At 45.4% G+C, this 21,855-nt stretch overlaps 1 protein-coding gene across 6 annotated transcripts in view; it reads left to right on the plus strand.

Annotated features, from left to right (window-relative positions):
* Nucleotides 1–21,855, plus strand: part of FRMD4B (FERM domain containing 4B) — a 131,225-nt gene that overhangs the window by 19,888 nt on the left and 89,482 nt on the right. For 2 of the 6 annotated variants that reach the window (XM_082059772.1, XM_082059773.1), the window contains exon 2: nucleotides 17,504–17,597. The exons of 3 other annotated variants lie outside the window; for them this stretch is intronic. The gene's annotated coding sequence lies outside the window, so the exon portion shown is untranslated. Of the gene's footprint in view, nucleotides 1–17,435; nucleotides 17,598–21,855 lie in introns of all 6 variants that reach the window. One more of the 6 variants, XM_082059774.1, reaches the window with a different exon arrangement.

Consider the following 21,855-nt stretch of genomic DNA (forward strand, 5'->3'; position numbering starts at 1 on the left):
CTTCTTTGTACCCTTACTTAGGATCTTTGCAAAGACTTTGAGCTGTGGTGTTAGTGTAGCAACATCAGGCCGGGTATCCATGTGGAACACTTGGTTGCCCCTGGTCACCCAGCTAAGACTGTGAGCCAGCAACATCTAAACAGCCCCAGAACTTCCCAGCTTTATGGCAGGAGCCAAGAAGTTGGCAGGAAAAGGACAACTAGATTTGAACCAGTGGTACACAGCACTTGTTTCTAAAATTTGTATGTATACAGCTGGTATATATAGCCAGGGGTCTGCAGGGTGAAGTTAAACAGAGATCCTCATTCCATATACTTCAAGGTTCACCCTGAAACCAGCACAGTGTACCTTAAAGCTCTGTTGCTAGTAGGCTTGTATTCAAGGTAATTAGAACTTTACACTTCTGACTTCACCTTTACTTGGATTCATTTGAACGTGGCTGGACTTATTCGCATCATTTGATCTATTGTTTTCCAAATATGTTCCTGTAATAGTACAACCAGGAATCTTTTCTAGGAAAAAGAACCATTAAAGTAATATTTTCTAAGAATCTAGCTGGTTATTTTTTAAGCAACGTGGAAAACTAGGAACCAGGAGAACATCATCTGTGGTTCCAGGTTGGATAGTGGTTGGTGTCATTAGCTCAGCCTAGGAAGGACACCTACTGACCCTGTCTGTGGGTTAACATTTCTTCATGACCCCATATGTGATACCACTTCATGCCTCAAAGTGTGAATTCTAATTACCAGTGTAAGCAGAGCTTGGTGGCTATTGCCTGAGCCAGGAGGGGACACATCTGGCCCTAACTATGGTTCAGCTGCTCTGAAGTTGTTGGAAGAATGCTCTGGGTACTGACAGGCAAGTGGTAAAACTCCTGCTCTGCTCAAAGCAGAGGCATGAATCTATATAAATAGTCTTAGTCTTCCACCCAACAGAGGTATTAAATGATGTAATACGTTGTGTGTGTATCCTCCCTTCATGGCAGCTCTTATCATGGATAGGAGCAGCACTGTGCTGGCCACAGTGCACTGATTGCTCCCAGGAATGGGCTGCGGCATCTTTATGAGCTCTTTCAAAAGCTGGCCCTGACATCACTGCACTAATCCTGCCCTGGGGGTGTAGAGCTGTGCCAAGGAGCTCCCTCTGCATCCTCTTACCGTGGGGCACATGGGGTGCAGGGCAGTGGCAGGTGCTGTGCTGGCTCATGTTGGTGGGTGCCATCGCTTTAACTGTTGTTCTCATTTTAGTTTGCTCTCCTACACCAGCTCTGGGTTTTACATACTTGTAAGTAGAATGGGATGGATTTTGATCTAAAATGAACATGATACAGCTATTATGAATGTGATAATAGAATCTGTGCTCTCACCATTGCTAGGTGGGTTTAAACAAGAGGGGTGGATAGAAATAGAACTAGCTTGTTTTTTTTTTTTTTTAAAAAAAAAAGGCTGAGTCCTCTTCAGGGCTGTAAATCTGCTTGTGAAATTCATAAGTGATTTGATTCAAGGCAAAGTCCAAAAGATACTAAAAACTAGTCTTTCTGTTGTTGCACTGAAATCAAAATGAAGCCAAAAATCACAGAACCAAATTAATCATCTTTGAGTTAAATCTTGCAAGTAATACTATATAAACACTTTAGATCCGAAGGGGATTATAGGCAAATACTGAGCTGATGGAGGAGTTTAAGGATGTTCTGAATTGCAAAGCAGGCATTTAGAAAGCATTTCTGGAGCCTTGTGGGCTGGGAGCACGTGGAGGGAGGGATGAGGTGGTGCTTAGGGCAAGTAGCTAAGAGGAAATTAGACTTGGCTGAGCCTGGAGAGATTGACTGAGAGCAGGAGGCCACAGATCCAAGAATGGTCAAAGATCCGTGGGTCAGCAGTACCTTACCCTCTGCTCCATCCCATCTGCTCCTATATGCTGCCCCTACCAGTGATGTTTCCTATGCTTGGTTTGCTTGATGGGCTTCAGGGTGTTTTGTGTTGGGTACTGTAGATGAATAGAGTAGGTGCAAGCCCTGGCTGCTCCTAGCCCTGACGTTGACTTGCTATTTGGTCCTGGCCAAAAGTCTTAACCTTTATATGAATCTGTTTACTCGCATGTAAAATGAGCATCAGCCATAGTAGCGAATTCATATCAATTGATCATCATTAAGTACTCAAGATGACATTTTTAGATCAGTCTGTGAAACAACAGAGTATGAAATACTGTGTAATCATGATGTATTATGCATCACCTCATTTATTGTGATTGGAGGGGAGAGGGAGAAGAGCCAACATATGGTTTTTGGGGGATAAAAAAGATAATTAACATTGTGTGGTGTTTAATGCTTTATCAGAACGGCTGTCTCCAGAAAACCAAGTGCCAGACTCATCCTTGTAGAAGGCAAATTCTGGAGTTCTTCCTTCTCTCTCTATTTCAAATAGAGTACATATGAATAATTGATGGCTTCATTTCCCAAAGAACAGCAAATGAATCTAAAGTCTCCATGATCTTTCCTGTTCAGGCACTTACCCAGATTTTATATTTGTTACAGAAATTATTTGAAATATATGTTACTTTGTTTTCCTAGCATTTTGGCATTTTTCCTCTGTTTGAAATGCTTTGACTTCTCTGTTATCATATTCACCCGCTGTGACTTGTGGTGCAAGCTCCCTTCACAGTTAATTTCCTTGGATGATTTATTTACCAGTGACACAGCAGAGCCCTCAACATAGTAATTGCAATGATGTGATCATCCAAACATCAAAGGCCAGGAGCCCCTGGTTTCTCATCTCCCTCATGCTGCTGCAGTCCTCCCACCTCTCCCTTTGTGCTCCCTCTTTGTTGCTTTAATCCTCTTGGGGAAGAAAAAAAAAAAAATCTCATAACCAGATAAAAACTGGGTGAGTGCTGGAGCAGCTTTCTGTGCATAACTGCTTGATGGTTTCCTTTAGTCAGAGTGTACCAAAATGCTGCCTTATGTCAACTGGAGTTTTGCTGTAACCACGTCCACTCCTTGACCCAGTGCTTTAACTGGCTGTGTCCCAGCAAAGATTGGTTGTGTTGCAACTGGGCAAAGAACAGGGGTTTGCTGTCCACGCTGCTCTTCTTGGAAATGAAGTGGGAAAGTAGAGTCGGGTATGTGGGCAGAGCTCTGGTTTGCTTCTTCCCCATGTGGTGAGAAGCAGCTGGGTTTCATCTCCAGGAATCAACCAGGTCTTGGGGAAGGAGTTTACCCCTTGATGCGCTGAGCAGGACCTGGCTGAGCTCCAGTTCTCCCCTCTTCTCCCTGAGTTTAATCTCCCTGCCTGCTGCTCAGCATGAGGAAGAACTTCTGCAAAGTCTGCAGTGGCTCCTCTGGGAGGCTGGAGTGTCTGGAGGAGGCTCCTTGTTACTTGTGCACAGCTCACCAGTCTTTCTAGTTGTCCTTGTCACCTCTGCTATGTGGACCTGTCCCAGGCAGAAGTGATGATCACCCTGACAGCAACTGACTTCCAGGTCTTCAGAGTAGTCATCGGTCTGTTCCAGTGTGCACAATAGATATTTGGGGACAGGAGTTGCCAAAAATTGGAACCTAAGTGTGCTGGATAAACACAACTGTGTAGCTCTGAGAAAAGTTTTCCACCTTCCCAGCCCTCCCCTCTTTGCCTTCCTTCCTCATATAGGATGAGAAAATACATCTTGCAAGAGAAGATGAAGATGGATTGGAGAGCTCATCTCTTCCACAGTCTCCTGCTTTTGTCTTGAGAACAAAATCCCCAAAGAGCTTGAGTTTTGGAAGTGGCTCCTCAGCAGGGAGCCGAATGTTAGTATAGGGATTAGGGACTGCTTGGAAGGAGAAAGTCTGGCAGCTCAGTGTGGTGAACTGCTAAATCATCGCTTAAGGCATGCTGATTTCACCAATTTAGGCTGAGGCTATTAATTAACTTGGTTCATGTGTGTGTACATCTCATTTAAGTGTCTTTCTGTTATTTCGGAGAACTACAAAAGGGGAAAAACAGAAAGGGAGTAAGTACTGGGAAACATGTTGATTATTATTTTTTTTTCCTTTGTCTTTTGAAGAGCAACTGGAAGCTTCAGTTCCTGCTGAGGGCAGAACAGGGGGATTCCCGCTTCCTAGAAGATGTGTTCTGTGATTTGGAAGGACCAGCTGGCTCAAGGCAATGCACTTACCCCTTGGCATGAGTTCTCTCTCTTCCCAGACAGCAGGAGCCCAGGCTGCTGCTGCTCAATTACATGCAAATAGTCTGAGAAATGAAATACAATTATTAGTTGGCTTGTTAAATGAACCTAGAGCCTGCATCAGGAGTATCTTTTCAACAGCAGTTGGAGTATACAGTAACAAAAAAGCTACAAGGGCATGATTACTGCAGGAATTTTTTTGTATGCTAGTTCAGTACAGTGCAGCTGTTTGGATGAGGGTGGTGGAGTTCTGGATGGCGCACTGAGCTGAGACGTAGCTGTGCTCTCAGCTCTGAAACTTGCTTTTTGTATAGAATCAGGCCACTGGTCTGTGCTTCACTTCCTCCATAGAGAAGGGAGTGGGGTCTGTGAGAAGGTCTTTGTAGTGGTGGAACAGCATTTATGATCTAGCTTTGAAACAAGGTGTGTTCTATTTTGGCTTGGTATGTTGGATTGAAAATACACTCCACTTTTTACATGCTGAAGCTAAGCACATATGCCTTTGTAGAAAGGGTTATATCTGCCTTGCTGTAGGTTAAATGTTGCAGAATCTGCTGCAGGAGGAATAGCAGATGGATGATCTACAAACCAGCTCCTGAGCAATGGGAAGTGAATTGCAGCTTCAAGTGATGCAGGTGGTTATGTCCCTCTGTGTTACACCATTCCATGCAGGGCAGCCCATGATCTATCTGGTAAGTGGAGTAGGAAAGTGTTTATCTTTGAAATACTTTGTTAAAAGGAGTAGATGTTGAATATGATTCTTCCTATATTTTTTTTTTTTTGGTGACAACTCAGTTGCAAAATACATCAACTCAAACCTATTCTTTTGAGAAGCATCTTCACAGTACATCGAAGCTGAATATCACTGTGTAATTCAGGTATCTAGTCCAGCACTCCAGGATTGCCACCCTGGAGCAAAACAGGTTATGTTCTTGTTCTGAATCTGGCTGCTGAGTGCTTTAAAAGACACAGCAAGAATCCTTGGTGTGTAGTGGGAGGTCTTGAGGGCAAAGCTCCTGTGTCTGAGGGAATGACAACAGGTGGGATGGAGAAGCAGCATGTCCTAGATAGAAAATGCCTGGGACTTTCCCAGGTGTTGGCTAGCTTTGCTGCAAATCTTTGTATGGGACATGTCCTTTGTCTATTAGTGAAGTTGGCAGGACTCAGGCAGGAGTCATCCTTCAACTTTTCTCCCTGTAACACAAAGAAGGATTACATTGGGGAGCAACTGCCTCCACCCTCTTCCATGGTGCAAAAAATATGCGGCAGGACTGTTTAAGCTTGCCTGCAGAGCTGTAGAGCAGCATGGAAAGTGCCCTTCTCAGTAAGGAAAACATGGTGGGGTATGGGGAGACAGTGGATGTTCGGTTGTAGGGGTTTTGTTTATGCCAGAAGCTTCGCTATTGGTCTGGGTGAAGGCAGATGGAAGTAATTTTAAGGGACAGGAACCAGCTGACAATTGCATCTTGATACAAAACAACTATGGGCTAACCAGTCCATAGAGGAAGTTTTTATCCTGACCCTTGTCATTTAGTGGTTGGTCTGTGCCTTAAGAATGGGTTTTGTATGCCCTTACTGTCTGTGCACTGGATTTCTAGAGGCTGCTGTAGCTCCTGCTCTCCCTGGTAATGGTGGGGAATTAGTATTTTCACATTTGTAGCTCTTGCAGTCTTGTGGCCCTTTTGGTTTTGTTTTCTCTTCTCATGTCTTAAATTGCAGACTCCTGGAGTCTTGATATTGCAATAGCTGCTCTTCCTTTGGTAGGCTTGTAGCTCTCAGGGTAGCTGAGATCTTTGAGATCTGAATCTCAGAGGGCAAATGGAAAGGAGCCCAAATGATGATAACTTTATAATGTGTTTCTCCTTTGTGCATTATCCCAGACAAAGATTTATCTTTCGTCCTGTAATTATGTGATTCCCTGTGGGCAACTTAATCAAAGTGAGTTTTTGGAAGTGTTAATTTTATCTATTAAATGCTTTTTCTGATCTCAAAGTATAGACATTGGTACTAGAAGGAAAGTTTTGAGGGCAAATTCCTATAGTTTCAGTGAACTGCACTAGGAGAGACTAGCTTTGAGCCTGTTTAACAGGATTTTCTTCATTTGCAAGTGAGATGGTTAAGTAATGTGCTGTGGGAGGGGGCTGCTTTCTCTTCCCACCTTCTCCTTCAGTTTAAGTTGTCTTGAGTGTATTTCTCCATGACCATGCTCTTTTGCCCCTTTTTTTGCAAAAAGTGCTAAACTTTTCATACATGTCCCAGAAAATGAACAGATCCCACAGCTGAAATTTCCTTTCATCTTAAATAAAAATGTTGCACTTTAGATGCATTTTATAATATGTCCATTTTTATTTTTGTGTATGGCTCATCCTAAAACATCAACAGGTGGTAGGGGGAATAGGTGCTTATTCAGGCTGAATTAAATTGCAGCTCTGTAGGACACTCTTGCAAAGAGCAGCTCAGATTCAGGTTGCAGATATTTGTCAGACCAGTGATTACAGAAGCTGTTTGCTTGTACCTCCCTGCTGTTGCTTAAACCCACAGCCCAAGCTGGTACGTGGCATTCACCCCCTGAAAAAAAAGAGCAGCCCTGTGAGCTGTGGGTTAAAGTGAACAGATAAGAGGCCTTGAAAACAGAAAGGCTGGTTTGAATCAAATCCTGGAAGGGGGGAGTGAAAGGAATTGGGGACTGTATGCAAGGGGAATGACTCACTGCTGTTGGCATAAAGTTCTCCTCCTATGGGTTTAGCGATTATTGCTCAAGAACATGATAATTTATCAGAATCTGAATTAAAGATAGCAGTCTCCAGCTGAGGACTCCTTAGCTAAGGTATAGGGTGCTGTGTGGTGTTATCTTGTTTTTCCAGCAAGGTCCTGCTGTCACTTGCACCAGGTCTCTGGCAGAGCAATCTCTCAACATGCTCTGAAGGGTCCTGCTGGCTGTCAGGGGCTGAAGACTGGCCAGCCCTGCTTGTCAGAAAATGTATAGGCACCAGAAACCCACTGGGATTGCATCAGGGATTAATTTGGCTGATGCAGAGATGGAGAAGTGAAACTATTGCAGTCTTTTTTGGAGAGAACATCTCTGTTCCTGCAGCTGAACCTCTGCCCTCCTGTGTCACACTCTTTTCCTTCCTTTTGCCCCAGAAAATGCGAGTTTGGGTCCTTTGTACCCTGTTACTGCAAACTAGCTCTTCCATGGGGGTACGTGTAGATGTGTGTCAGGGAAGGACCCTACTGCCGTATTCACACGCCCCTGCTTTTCCTGAGGTGCAACATGGCCTTTGGGAACAGCTTGTTGTTAAATCTAGGTCTGAATCTAGGTTTTATGGTTAGCTTTTTAAAACTAGTGGAGAGCAGGGCAATGCTTTGTTTAGAAGGGGGCTTGTGGGCAATGAGAAGACAGTGGCAACTGAGAAAATCACTTGAAATTACCCCAAACCACTCAAGTCCAGTTTTCTTTCCTTGTCAGGGGCTGGGTGCCACTGACCCAGGGTGCTGGGAGTTCTGCTGCAGCCCTGAGCTCTACTGCTGCTCAGCCTGGATCTGTCCCAGCACTCACCCAGATAACTTCCCAACTTGGAAAGTAACAGCTCATAAATGCAAGGCTGCATCTCTGGGCAGGAGGTTTCCCAGGGCAGCTGTTCTGGCTCTTTGCATTAAATCTTCCTGTGCTGGGAGGAGATAAGTGTTTGAAAATGTATGGCTGCAGGACCATGAGCTCCTCCTGCCAAGCAGCTCTTTACAGTGTGCAAGGCTGGGGCACATCCTTCCCTTAATTTTTAGGACAGCTACTTTATGTAGCTTGTTCACTGCTGTTGTTAGTGGGAGCTTTTGTGGCCCATTCCTGACTGGTGGTTGACAACTGATGGAGACTGCAACTTCAGGCCCCTTGTTTCCTTCCGTCATGATGAGACACAAGGAGAAGAGCTCCGAGCAGCCTGAGCACAGTGACTGCCCTTGCATGCCCTTCCCATGTGAGATTTGTCATGGGGACACTGCCTCAAGGAGGGGTTTCTTCTAACACTCACTCTCTGTTGGGTGCATGGAGGACATTTGTCTTTCTCCATGTGATGTGATCCCTTCTCAGAAATGGCACCATCACCTGTCCTGGGGATGACAACCCCAGGCCACTGACTGCTGAGATTTCCTGTCTCTTGTGAAACCTTGTCCTTGTACTGGGGTCCCAGCACATCCTTCTGGGCTCTGTCTTGTGCAGCTGGGAGTGAGACCAGCTGAAGTCTCCTACCCTGGGTTGAACTGGGAGCAGCTGGGATGTGGAATCTGCTAAGGATGTCAAGTGAGTCTGTACGTGTGTGAGCTCTTGTCACTGTGCTCTAGATCTCCCTCTTCTCCCCAGCTGATGCAGGATGCTTATCCTGAGCAGATGTAAATTCAGTAATTCTTTTCCACCCCTAACTCTGGATGTGTCATGTTAAAAGAAAGCAAGAGGTATCTTGTTAGCCTCACCACTGCCACACATTTGTTCTGTACCTGGTTAGAAAACATCATATGGATAACATAATTCTAGGTAACTTATACAACAGCCATGGCTCTGCAGGAACATGGGCTTTTCCTCTTCTGAGGTGACGTGGCAAAGACTTCAAATTGTGCTGTGTATCAAAACAGCCTCTTTAGAAATTGCACTCAGCAACTTGAGCCAAGACCCTTGTTGCCTTGCAGGGTGCTGCAGAATAATGCTGGTGCATGATTGGGCTCTTACTACAATCTCAACCCTTTAATTAAAATAATGTGGAACAAAAAGGGAGAATTAGTTAAAAATAACAACTCTCGGAAGCCCAGCTTGTCTTTTTATTAGACTTGCCTTCACTTTCTCTGCTGCTCTGATAAGAGGGATATTCTCCCTCTGGGATGGAGTGAATAAAACTGGGATGAAACTCATTTGTTTAGGCATTATGTGTTAATTAATTTCTAACACTAATCCTTTCCCCATACACTGTTTCTTTTTTCTTTTGGTTTTTAGATAGTAGAATTCAGCCCTATTCCAAGGAGAGGATGGACAGGTTTTGCTGTGTTACAACAGGGTGAAGGTTGTGTTGTGCCCATTCACCCCAGGGCTGGGGAGGTTTTGCCTCGCCATGTGCAGCAGATCATTTTTGGGGAGCTAGGTTTTCAGAAAGCCTATCCAGAACATGTGGAACTTAAGATTTCCCTGAAATGTTGCCTCAGCCCTCTACTGTTGTATTGCAGCCTCTTGCTGGTGGGGTTCCCCTGAGAGAACAGTGAAGGGGATGATGTTGGGATGGACTTGGCTCCCCAGTGGGTCCAGGCACTGCAGTCCCTGTGTCAGCCCTGGCAGTGTCCATGGTTCTGTACTGGGCATGAGAGCACCAGGGGAACTGCCATGTTACGTTTTCAGTAAAACAAACAATGCACACCCCTCCTCCCTCCTACATTTTAATAAAAAATTGTCTTTAGAATAAATTAAAATAATATTTGAGCCTCTGGACAATACAGGCCAATTTTCCTTTTCTACCCAGGCTTGCCTAGACTTCCAGTGGAAGACCTTTTGGTTTTAAGTGGTATCTCTAAACTGCTGGGAAGTTTGCCATTCAAGTGGGGGAAGACATCAACTCTTTCTCCGATCTTTCAGTGATTAAGTGATTTTATATTTCCTTAGTCCTTTCTATTGCTCAGCAGTTACTCCTGGCTGCCACTGCATCCTGCTTACTTAGCTTTGTCCATTCTTTTAAAATCAATAAGTGCTGCTAAATTACTGGAGTTAGAGAGTCAAATAAAAAATCTGAGGCTTTGGCTTGTGAGTATTGCTTATAAAGTGGTAGGATGGTCTTTAATTCAAACTGGCTTGCTTTCTCATTTCTAATCTATACATAAATGTCAATATGAGTGAAAATACCTGTTCAAGGAATGGTAAAATAATAATAGGCTATCCTGGGAAACTTTTCATTATCTCCAAGGGTTTAAGTTGCTACAGGTGTCTCCAGCAATGATTTCATGTGCTGCCCTGCAAACTCTTTCCCACAGTGTGATTGCTGTGGGCTCACTTTCCAGTGACAGTAAAGGGTGACCTCTGTCCTGTCATCTTACTGTGATTTCAGGTGAATTAAGGGACAGACTAGAAAAACGTGTATGAAACAAATTCTAGCTTGCCAACACAAAATACACAAATCAGGAAAAGGTCAATTACATAGTGGCTGTGGACAAGACTGGTTTCTCACAAGGAATTTCTTGGATGCAGTATGTTTTGCTCCTTAAATGCAAGGAGGCATTCGGGGTCTAAATTAGGTCTGTGTGTGGAACTGGAACCATGGTGACCTGGAAGAGCTGAGAGCAGTTTATAAAATAAGGAGGCAAATCATTCTTCTCCTAAGACTCAATCCTTTTTTTTTTTTTGTGATATATTTTAAATTATGTTCCTTTCTAGTCAGAGATCAATTTTCTTCTATTAGATAGTTTGTGGAGACTTTGGGCTATAATAAAACAATTTGGTCAGTTAAAAGAGGGAGCAGAACTGATGGAAGGGTAGCCACTGCTGAGATGAGCTGGGCTCATCTGTGGCGCTGTGCTGGGTTCGAGCCCCTGCAGAACCATCTGTTGGCATTGGAGGGACTGATCCAGCACCGAAAGGTTCCAGTAAGCTTTAGGTCAGGTTGCTGGTCCTTCACATAAATAATGTGCCATCAGAAAAGGGTCTGTTGGGAATATTTGATCTGATTAACTATTGATATAAGCAAATCAGTCCCACTGGAGGTTATTAAAGCCTGGTGAGAAGTTACACTACCTATGTTAAATCCTTCTTCCTGTGGTATTTCCTAACAGGATAATAGTTCATTGCCATACAAAGGCAATTACACCCTGGAAAGAATTTATCAAGAAAATACCTAAAACACAGAGCAAATCTCCCACTGACGGGGTTATATCTTGCTGTTTCTGGCTGGCATGAAGGAGCTTGGTACATGAAATTGTGGATATTCCCATGCAAGAGCAGGACTTTCCTGGGGATAAGGGATGTTTTTGTGCTGTTTAATGCTGTTGGTTCATTGATTTATATTTGCCTGGCAGAAGTAAGAAAACAAAAATGCAGCTTTTTTTTTTTTTCCTTCCTTCTTTGTGTACCTGAATAACTCCCTGCCTCTGTCTGGAGGACAAATTTAGAAGTTTTAGTGAAAGACCTCCATTGTTCACTAAGTATTTGACACTTGTATAGGGAAAGCCATCAAAAGTAGGCTTGAATTATTGGAGCTGGTGATCTGATTTGAACAATCAAGGCACTGGCAACAAGGTGTGTGTCTGTTAGAGAGCCCAAGCCTGTCTGAGCCACCACATCCATAGTATAGGGTTAATTTTTAATTCCTCATCACACCATTACTTGAGCAAATTTTATTGTACTGTTTGTATGTTTATATTGGAGCTCTCCAAGGCTGTGTGGTGTGAGGTTCTCTGCTTGCAGAGGTTCGGGGTGGTGGAGCCTGAGCCATGTGCTGGCTGCCCTCTAGTGAGATGCTGCCCACAATAAATCACTGCAGGAGCAAAGATTACAGTTCACCATACATAGTCTCCTAAAATTTGTGATCAGTGTAAGCCTTTTAATTTCAACATGATGATGCACCAACCTTGTAGGAATTTGATTGCTGACCAATTAGTGTGTGTTAAGCAGAGGGAGGGGTTAAATTTTCCACATCTGGAGAGTATCACATCTTCAGGAAGGCAGCTGTTGTGATGTGGTATCAAACCTCTATTTTCACTGTCAGTGGAGCTGTTTCTGTCACTGCCCTGTGCTTTCTGGTTTGAACAGCTGTGCTGCTGGGGACTGATCCTGTGGAGGAATTGCTGGGTGAAGTGAATGGCAGACTTCTGCACCACGTTTCTATCTGTATAATAAAAGTGTAGGGTGGCTTTTAGCAGCTGCAGGAGTGGCTCAGTGGGCTGGAGCACTGTGTGCCCCATGTGCAGGCTGCTGTGCCTGGTGGTGAGAGGCCCCACGGAAGCTGTGTGCTGTCCCACCCCAGCCGTGCTGTCCTGGGAGACAGGCAGCCAGCATCGGTGCGCTGGCATCCCTCTGTGCCATTCCTGTGCTGGGGAAGGCTTTGCTTTGTTTCCATAGAGGGGAGATCATTCAGGGTGGGCTACTTAATCCTGTATTTCTCTGGTTGTTTCTATATTGTGATCTATATGGGGGGGGGAGAGGATGTGGAGTGTTAAACTGGTGCAAGCCCTGTCTGGCAGCTCCCATCATTGCTGTGATCACTGCGATTCAAAGCACATTGTTAAGATGTGGTTGGCAACACTGAAATCCTTGGGGGGTTGCCCAGACAGTGTGTTGTGCTGGTCGTCCAGGCTTGAGTTTTATGTGTGAGGGTCCCCAAAACTGTGAGCAATGTGTGCTGCAGCCTGCCAAGGAGAAAAGCCAGAGAGAGCAGAAGATCTCAGCAGTGTTGGATGTTTCCAGTGCTAGAGCTGCCCTCTCTGCAGTGCAGGTGTGTGGATGCAGGTGGGGAATTGTAGCAAAATTCACCCAGGAGGTGAATTGGATGGATTCCCCATACAAAAACTGGATTGAAACAGGCACCGGTGCCCTGGGCTGTTGAAAGACTGGTCCTGCAGCAGCAAAGTGCTGCTGCTTGTAGGGGATACCTGGGGGTAGGATTGGGTAAGAGTTAGAAGAGCTTAGTCAGGATGTGTTTGTTTAAAGGATCTGCTTCAGCCTGACTCCTGTAATTAGGTAATGTGTATACTTCTGTTCCTTGGAAACACTTCATTCATTAATCTAATGGAGGGAGGGATTATGCAGACATGAATTTAAAAGATGTTAAGCAAGGTTGGGTTTGCATCTGGAATGAACCAGGGCACACAGCACTTATAGTTGCTAGAAAAGGGAGCACCAGAAACCTTATCAGCAAGCCGTCCTAGAGTTCAATCTGTGCACCAGTCTCTTGGCAAAATATGCCTGGTTTCATCTGTAGACCAGGCCTACTATTAAGCTTGGACAGGGAGGTTGTTCTGTGTGACTGTGGGTAAAAAAAAAAATGGGAAAATGTAACAGGTTAGGATGCATGAGACTTCCTTGTAAGGGAAAATAGATATTCTCTGTGCTGTGGTGTCCTAGCAAAGGGACTGGAGAAAAAGAAGAGTGAAATGATGGAAAGGATTAAATCCATATGTGGTAATGGGAAGTAAAGATTAAGCAAAGGCTATACCGCAACTGCAGGTATAAACTAATGGTTCAATAGCATGCCAGAGGTGCACCTACATGGGGATGTTTCAAGATGTTCCAAGTTCTGAGTATTGCATTCTCCAAGCTGAGAACCCCAGATGCTGTAGGAGAGCCAGTGGCTACTGTGGGGGATGCTAATTTTACACACGTCCTCCTGGGATGCACAGTAAAGTGGATGAATCTCTCCCCAAATAATAGTTCTCTACTAGAAGGCAGTGGTAGCTGAAATGCAGCAAAACACAGATGCTAACAGGGGCGCAACAGTGAAGAATGACACACCTAATACCTCAATTTCTCCCAAGGAAGTCATTTTATTGAAGGGAATAAAGAAAAGTGACTCGAAGTCTAAGCTCCTGGACCTGACCTGAGGAGTTGAAGCCTGAGCATGTTTCTGATAGTGGAGGGGGAGTCCTGCAGCTGCGGACGGGCTGGGCTCCTCCTGCCCTCCCTGGCACCAAATGCAGCAGGACCAGCTCAGCCTGGGATCAGCTGTGGCAGCCGGTTGTTATGTGTTTTGGTGCATTTGTATGATGCATCCCGTATGCAACTCAACAGCTACCAAAACCTACACCTGTGATAACTGAGATATGTAAGGCATAAGAAAGGTATCACAGGTTGTATTTCAAGGTCAGATGAAACTTTTCTGAATCATTCACAGATCATCTTGTTTACTTTCATGGGAAGTGAAGATGTGGGGGCTGTTCATTTGGAGTGGTGCTGGTTGTCTGGATTCTTTATCGCCTGTGTGATAGTTGAGGCTGGAGGGGAGAGAAGGGGAAACAAGTCTCCCTATTTCTGGCTCTGATCAGTAAAATGAGGGCTGTGGAAGGTGAGGTGTGTATATGTAAAACAAAATCTGGGAGAAAGAAGATCATGTTTTGTTGCGACTTCGGCATAGAAGTTTCAACTCTTGTTTTGTTCTCTTTTTAGTCATCAAATATCCCCTTTGAAAATGGTTAAGTGAAAAATCCTGTGAAGCCACTTTCTTTCCTTTACTTTTCCTTCCAAGCTGGGGCAGGAGAGAACACATGACTTAAACACCTCCTGTGCCGAGCTGGCCTTCAGCAGAGGCAGCAACAGGCTGAACCAGTTTGCTCATTGCTTTTGTCTCCTGACAGGCGCTCTCTTGTCCCAGGCACCCTGGGAGGTGCTTGGCCTCTTCTCCCAGCCCTGCAGGAATTCCCCTGCCTGCAGCCACCGGTTCGGGTGCCGTGGTGTGTGGCCAGCAGCCTTTGACTCGTGGCAGCTCCACGGAGGCTTTGCAGAAGACACGAGCTGAGGTTGGGGGACTGAGTGGAGCACCTGGATACAGAGCTAAGGAAAGGCTTTTATGGCGTGTGGTAGAGGGTGAGGTGTGCAAGCAACGTTCACCTCCAGAAGGTTCCTGTCTCCTGAGTCTCAGGTGAGAGAAACTTGTTGAGTTGCTTGAGCCTGGGAGACTGTTATTACCTTTTGAGTTGGGGGGTATGTTCCTGCGGTCTGTGGAGGTGCTCCTGGGAGCTCAGGTCAGAAGTCACTGAGCATGAAAAGTATTCAAAAGCTTCTCCTAAGCTTGCTTTGTGAGAGTGTTGCCAGTACCTCTTCCTGATGCAGGGCTGGCTGGTGGGTCAAGCATTCACTTGAATGCAATGTCTGCCATGGATGCGGAGGGGACCAAGACTTAACCATGTGGGGGTGCTGCCTGGCCTTGGGTGGGTGCTGGGGTATGTACTGAGATCTTTACAGGCTGAAAGCATTTGCTACCACAGCAGGAGCCAGTGCTGCTACAGGCTGTGTTGGACTTGGTCCCAGGCACAAGAGCAAGAATTTGGATGAATCAGGTGTGTGGGGTTTCGTCCATTGCCTGCCACATCTGACTTTTAGCAATAACTCCGTACCCAGCTGAGGGAGCCACAGGGCTCTGTACCCTGTGCCCACGTCACTGGGCCTGGGCACCCAGCGTACCACCCGTGGGGACAATTGCTTTCAGGATCTGCTCTATAATGAGCTCCCTGGTGCTTTGACTACTATTTAAGGTCTGCTTGAACAGATAGATACAATAAGTTGAAAGCTCCCTGATTAACAGCTGAGACTTTCATGTGTACTTGTGTACAAGCCCCTCAGATTTCAAGTATAAAGATGTAGAAATGTTGTCTGCTATTCTCCTTACCCTTCATCTATCGTAATGTAAAAGCTAGCAACAACCCTTGGAATATTTAAAAATGAAATTGCTGGTATAAATATGCTCTGGCATAAGACACAAACAGCTGGAAAATGTGCTTTCTCTCACAATATTTTAAGGATGCATAACATAATCAGGGGCTATTCACTAGAGCTGGCACTGTCTGTCCTGTATATCAGAACATAACCGATTTGTCCCCACTTTTCAGTAGGGTATATCCCAAATGTGCAGTGGGCAGGGGATTAATCTCTTTGACAGACATTCTGCCCATCAGCTCAGCCGTACCTCGAAAGGGATATGCGAGTAAATCCCTGCTATGGTAGCTGGCAGCAAGCATATTGAGAAACAGATGGTGCTGTGCTACTATTTTACGTGCTGTAAGACCAATGTATAATTTAGCAATACAGAAACATGAATTGTATTCCAGTGGTGGCTGTGTTCTTGTGGGAGTTTTTATTTGGTTTAACAAATCAGCAGGAGAAAGGGGTGAAGGACATTATACGTAACTTCTTTACTCACAGAGGATTTAGAAATACAGCATCCACTAAACTTGGTTTTGAATCACTGAATTTATTTTCCCGTTATCATTTATGTGAATCCTAGGAATGAGTTGTGTGCTAAGGGAGTTTACTGCCTCTGCGGATGTGGCAGGTGCCCCCATGTCCTGTCAAGGCCAGCTACTGTAGGGGAGGGATGGTCCCTTCTATCTGTGCCCCCAAAGAGAGATGTTATTTTCTCTACAGCCAATCTATGGTACATTGGTATCCCTTTCAGCCTACAGCTGTGCTTGCTTTACTCCCCAAAGACCCTAGTCCTGGAGTTTTTCCCACCCTAAAGATACTGCCTGTCTCCTGACAGTTCCTTCGATCCATTTTTCCTGCTGTGGCCCAAATATCCGTGTTTGCCTCCCTGAGGGATGAAAAACATGTTTAGGATGTAGTGGGCAAGAGGTATAGAGCAACCTCAGCTTTGGTGGATGCTGAAGATGGGACAGGATCTGGTGAGCCACCCAGTATCTCACAGTACGCAGTGTTCCGTACTGTAAGAGGGGCAGGTGAATGTAAGGAGAAGGAAGTTTGGCCCCTCTTTCTTGTGTGTTTTTTCAAAACTTGAGGAACAGGTATATCGGACAGGAGGCAATGAAATGGGGTGTAGCAGGGCACAGTCAGCAGTAGATGGAAGTCCTTTTTCTTCCTGATGTGGTACTGGAGGAGAAGGACTGGGTGCTCTGGTTTCCCTGGGCTTGATGTCCCCTATGATCTTTCCTTCTAAGCACATGTGCAGGATGGGAGCAAAGCTCCTGGGAAACAGCCTCCAGGAGCAGACAGGCAGGATGGCATGACCTGCTGGAACAGGCAGGCAAAGGGCTTTTTGTGCTATAGTTTTGGCCATTAACCTAAATGCAAATAACAGCTATTTTTTTAAATGTCAATTTGATCCTCTCACTACAGAAAGAGCCTAATATAAGCACTCCAGCTCTGTTTCCAAGCATCCTCTTGCTGCTCCAAATGGCTTCCTTTCACTGGCTAAGCTCTCATGTCCTCACCAAGGAGGATGGGGAAAAATGCATTATAATTTTTCAGCCTTGGCAAATGAGGAATCATGCCCATGAAAACAAATACTTGTTAATTATGACTATGAAATGCTGATTGAATCACAGCTCTCATAATGGCAAGGGCAGTTTGCAAGCCTGCTTTATGTCCCAAAGGGGAGAGGGTGGGGGGGAAAAGGAAAGAAATGAGAATTTTTTCTTTCAAGAAGCCATTTTAGCCACTCTTATCCATCCATTTAAATGTTTCTCTGCCAACAGGTAATGCTCAGTTACTGTGTTGTTTCCATTTGAAGTACACAGGGGACACTTAAGTTATTGCCTAGGATAATTGTTAACAAATGCTGAATTCTCATTTGTGTCTGTTATAGCAGGAATAAACTTTAAGCACACAAATGGTCTCCAATTGACCTCCATTGGGAAAAATATGTTGTTGCAGGACAGCCAGAAGAGAGATGAGGAAACTGTGGGGAACCTGGCTGGGATGAACCCCTGCTCCCAGCACGCCTGCTCGGCTTCCCTGCACTGCCAAGGTGACTAGAGAAAAGTTTAAAGAGGTTAAACAGAACAAAACACTGGATCCAAACTATATTTAAAAGCTGCTTGCTTTTTTTTTTTTTTTTGACTGAAGATGAGTTTTTAACAATCTACGCTATTAAGAGCCCTTTGGTAAAGTCGACTCTTCCTTTCTACCATTACCTTTTCTCTGTTGTTCTCCCCAGTAAGCTACAAGACAAGCGATTCTGCTGCTTTTAGTAGCGGGCTGGGGTGACCCACTCATCTGCACCCATGTCACCACCCTCTGCCTGTAACCCGATAAAGGGTTGCACAGCTGGATCTGGCTGCAGCTGTGGTGGCAGATGTGCTGGCAAGTGGGGTGCCAGGGTGGGTGAGAACCCCAGTGCTGTACCACATGTGTCTGGTGGGAGACACGGGGAAATCTCCCGTGGCAGGGACAAGGCTCTGTGTCCTGCACCTGCACCCTGCTTTCTGCAGGGGTGATGTCCTGCTGACCTGAGCAGGCTGACTCAGCAGCTGGGGCCACAGCCATCCTGCTGTCCCCTCTGTCCCGGCTTCCTTTCCCTCCCTGCTTCCTTTCTCATTGTTTGTGTTTCTGATGTCACTGTTCCCACCCCAAGGGCATCTGATACAGCCATTGCTGACATCAGACCTTTCTCTTTGTGCTTTTCTTTGAAATGGAAGGGAAAACCTTACTGAGTCTCCTTGCTCCTGGAGGGCCTCTGCTCAGCTTGAACATGCAAAATAAATGTTGTTGTAACTTGATCCACCCTTCTTGGTGGGGCAAACTTTGAATTGGTGTAGTACCAGTGCAGATTTCTTCTCCAAAGTCAAGTATAAGAGTGGCAGCTGGGGGAGGACTGACCTCTGTGGTGGCTCCAGAAGAAACGTCACAAAGTACAGAGCAGATATGGTTTAGGCTTCTGGTGTGGAGACAGATCTTGTGGGCCCCAGTTATGTGGGTGATTGACTTATGACCCATTCATCTTCCTGTATTCCCAGGACTGGGTAGAAAAAAAGTACTATTTCAAAGTCTGTATTTTAATACAATAAAAATTTTGGATGGCTTGAGTAGCTAACGATTGCAAAATGCCTGCTGAGGCCAAGGAGAGAAGAGCCGAGCAATGGCAGGAGGAGCTGCAGGATGTGGTGGTGAAGAATCGCTGCTGGGGGTTGGTGTGTTGGTGGGGCAGCACGTGGAGCTCTTGTGGCATGCCCGGCCTTGCTGTGAGCCTATTGAGGGCAGCTGGAGGCTTTCCACCGATGTGAATGGGCTTTGGATCAAGCCCATGCCATGCTGTTTGTTTATTTTGGAGGCCTTTTGAGGACAAAAGCACCCTTTTAATGGCTGCTCTTTCTCCTTCTCCCTTGGTTCGGTTGCTCCTTGCACCCCTTGGCTCTGTGATGCTGGGTATATACTGACTTTCTGAAGGGCCAGCAGCTCTTGTGCTTTGGAAAGCTCGCTTTAGTCTTATTTGTAGAGATGTTTAGTGCTCTGTATGAGCAATGTGGGGAAATGCCATGAGCTATGTAATTTTCCATGGTCAGACACCCAGCACTGAGACTCACCTTCAAGAAAGAGACTGCTAATGCTCATCTGCTCTAACAACGAAACATACCAATTTGCCTCTTTTCAAATTCTGGATGGTTATTCCCTATTTATTTGCTCAGAGCTGACAAATGTGCATTGTACAGGTACTTTGTTAGTAAAATGAGGCACTAATTGCTGTAACAAGAGATGATACATTGTGAAGTGATGTTTTTTTTGCTTCCCAGCTCAAGGAACACAGTGCAGCATACCTGTATTCTTAGAAAATGTCATTCCATAGCATTGAGAGTGCTGGCAACTTAGTATATGGATTTAAAGTACTATGGTCTGAAACTGCAGGTAGGGAGAAGAAGCACAAAAGCATCCAAGATGGTCTCTTAGTTCATGTTTAATAGGATCTAGTTATCTGAACTCTGTCATTTGAGCATGTATTCAGGGAAGGACAAGCCCTTTGCTGTGTGTACACCTTTCCTGGGCAGGCATGACCCATAAAGTCTAATCAAGGGCAGAGTATTGCTCTGCGTCATGATTTTTTCTGGAGGCTACAGCATCCCTGGGTTACTCATCCTGAGAGAATGAATGCACTGAGGATATAATTCTAATAGTTAGACATCATTTATTCTCAGTCTTTAAAAGATTCCTGTCAGGAGAGTGATAGGTTTTGGGTTGTTATTTCTGCGTTCATGGCCATAAATATCATGCAAAATGCTGAAACTTTACTATCTCATTTATGCTTTCTCTTACAGCACTGTAGATCTCCGCCTGGTATTTAGGTTATGTAGTAATTCTACCCCATTTGTCATTGATTAACTAGGCTATAAAATAATCGTAAAGCTGGGGTAGCCCTGGGTTTTCATGCTTCTCACATATTTATATCTACCATCAAATACTTCATCCAGAAGTAATTACCTGACTTCTTAGGCTCTGTTTAATACTCCTTGACAACTCAAAATGCAGGAGTTGCTGCCCCATATTTGGCTGCAACAGCTGTGGGGTGATGCCAGCACCCATTGCAGGCTGCTGCCTGAGGGAAGCTGAGCAGGTTTGGTACTTGTCATGGAGTGCAGTGCCTGTCCCAGTGACTGGTCAGCAAAGCTGTGGAAGAAACTCTCCTGCTGCTGCTGGAGCTATGGGAAGCACAGGACAAACTGGTGGGGCTGGATGTGTTGCCCTGCCTGGAACTCCATCCCCTTGGTTGGAGGAACAAGATGTTGCACCAGCCACTGGTTCAGAGAAGCAGGCTTTGAACCTGCCGCTCCTCTGATAAGACCCTGAAGCATTTCAAAGCTTCAGTGAGGTGATGAATAGGAAGAGTGACATTGATTACTAAAATGCAAATGCCAGAGAAGTGTGTGGTGTTGCTCTCAGCTGCTGGGAATATGCTGTATCAGGTCTAGGTGGGAGGTGAAGGGGACTGTGATGACCCACCTGAATATTTGGACATGTGAGGTGGAAATTTAGTCAGAAAGGTGTGTCAGTGCACCAAAACTCCTAAGATTTTAACACCAAAACTACAATGCTAAAGGTATTTAGTGCACTTTATTGCTCCCCTGCCTGTTCAGGGGAGGTAGAGGTGTGAGACCACTGAAACTGCAGTCATAGAGGGAAAATATGGGTTTGTCCCTTCCTATAACTTTTTTTGTGGTGTGTGACAGTTGTTTGTCCTTTTGTTCCACAGCATCTCAACACTTCTTCTGTAGAGGCTCCTTGTCTCTTTTCAGGCTTAGGCAGCATCTCTGTGGCCTGGTTATTGGGAGAGGAGCCACAAGCACAGTCTATGTGTGAGCAAGAGGCTATAGGGCTGAATATTAGAAAGGCAAAATCAGCAGCTTGGAGGGACATAGCTCCTCCTGCCACAATCTCCAAAGGCAGTCACGGCTTCTCCTTTGTCCCATCACTTCCCATAGGTCCCCCTGGCAAATATGGAGGTTGGGGGGTGTCTCCCTCTTGCAGGGGCCTGGGCTGGTGCAGGATGAATAATTTCCTTCAGCAGCACCACCATGGCCTGATCACCCTGTGGCTCTGGGTGAAGCCCTCAGCAGGGAAGGCGGCAGTGGTGGTGGTTGTGTCACTTCTCTGCAGCTCTGAGGATGCTCCAGGTTTCCACCCTGTGCTCATTTGCTCTCCCGTTTCCTCCAGATGTGGCTTGGGAGTAGCACCAAGTGCAGGATGATTTCCCATGTCACCAAGTCACCAGACTTTCCCCTCCTAATTAAACTTTCCCTGAGAAGGAAGCCCTTCCCACCATGCAGAGAAGAGGAAGATGACTCTCCAGGCTCCTGCCCCATCCTGGACTGGGAAAGGCAGTGTTGCACTGACCTCACAGACATCCTGATCTGCTGTACTGGGTCCCCGGGGCAGGTCTCTGTGCCTGGAGAGCTGCAGGCAGTGCTGCTGGTGACTGGGTAGATGTCAACCTTCCTGCTTGTTCCCAGCCTGCTCAGCTTGCTGTCAACCTGCCCCGCCAAGAAAGGGCATAAAGATCAGTCTGTCTGAAAGCATTCACAGGCTTCACGTGTGTGATAGAAACAAATCCTCTTTCAGATGGAGATCAATTTTTTTTCTCTCATGTATTTTCATCATTCTTTCCCCAGAAGTCTGGGGTGTTACTTCCCCTTATTATGTGTCTCCCCTGTGCAAACTGCCTTTATGATGCTATGCACGTCTATTGACTGAGAAATAAGTGTGTATAAATTTAATTTGTATATAAGTAAACGTTAAAG

This window comes from Streptopelia decaocto, assembly GCF_964273445.1.
Source record: "Streptopelia decaocto genome assembly, chromosome: 8".
Classification (NCBI taxonomy): Eukaryota; Metazoa; Chordata; class Aves; order Columbiformes; family Columbidae; genus Streptopelia; species Streptopelia decaocto.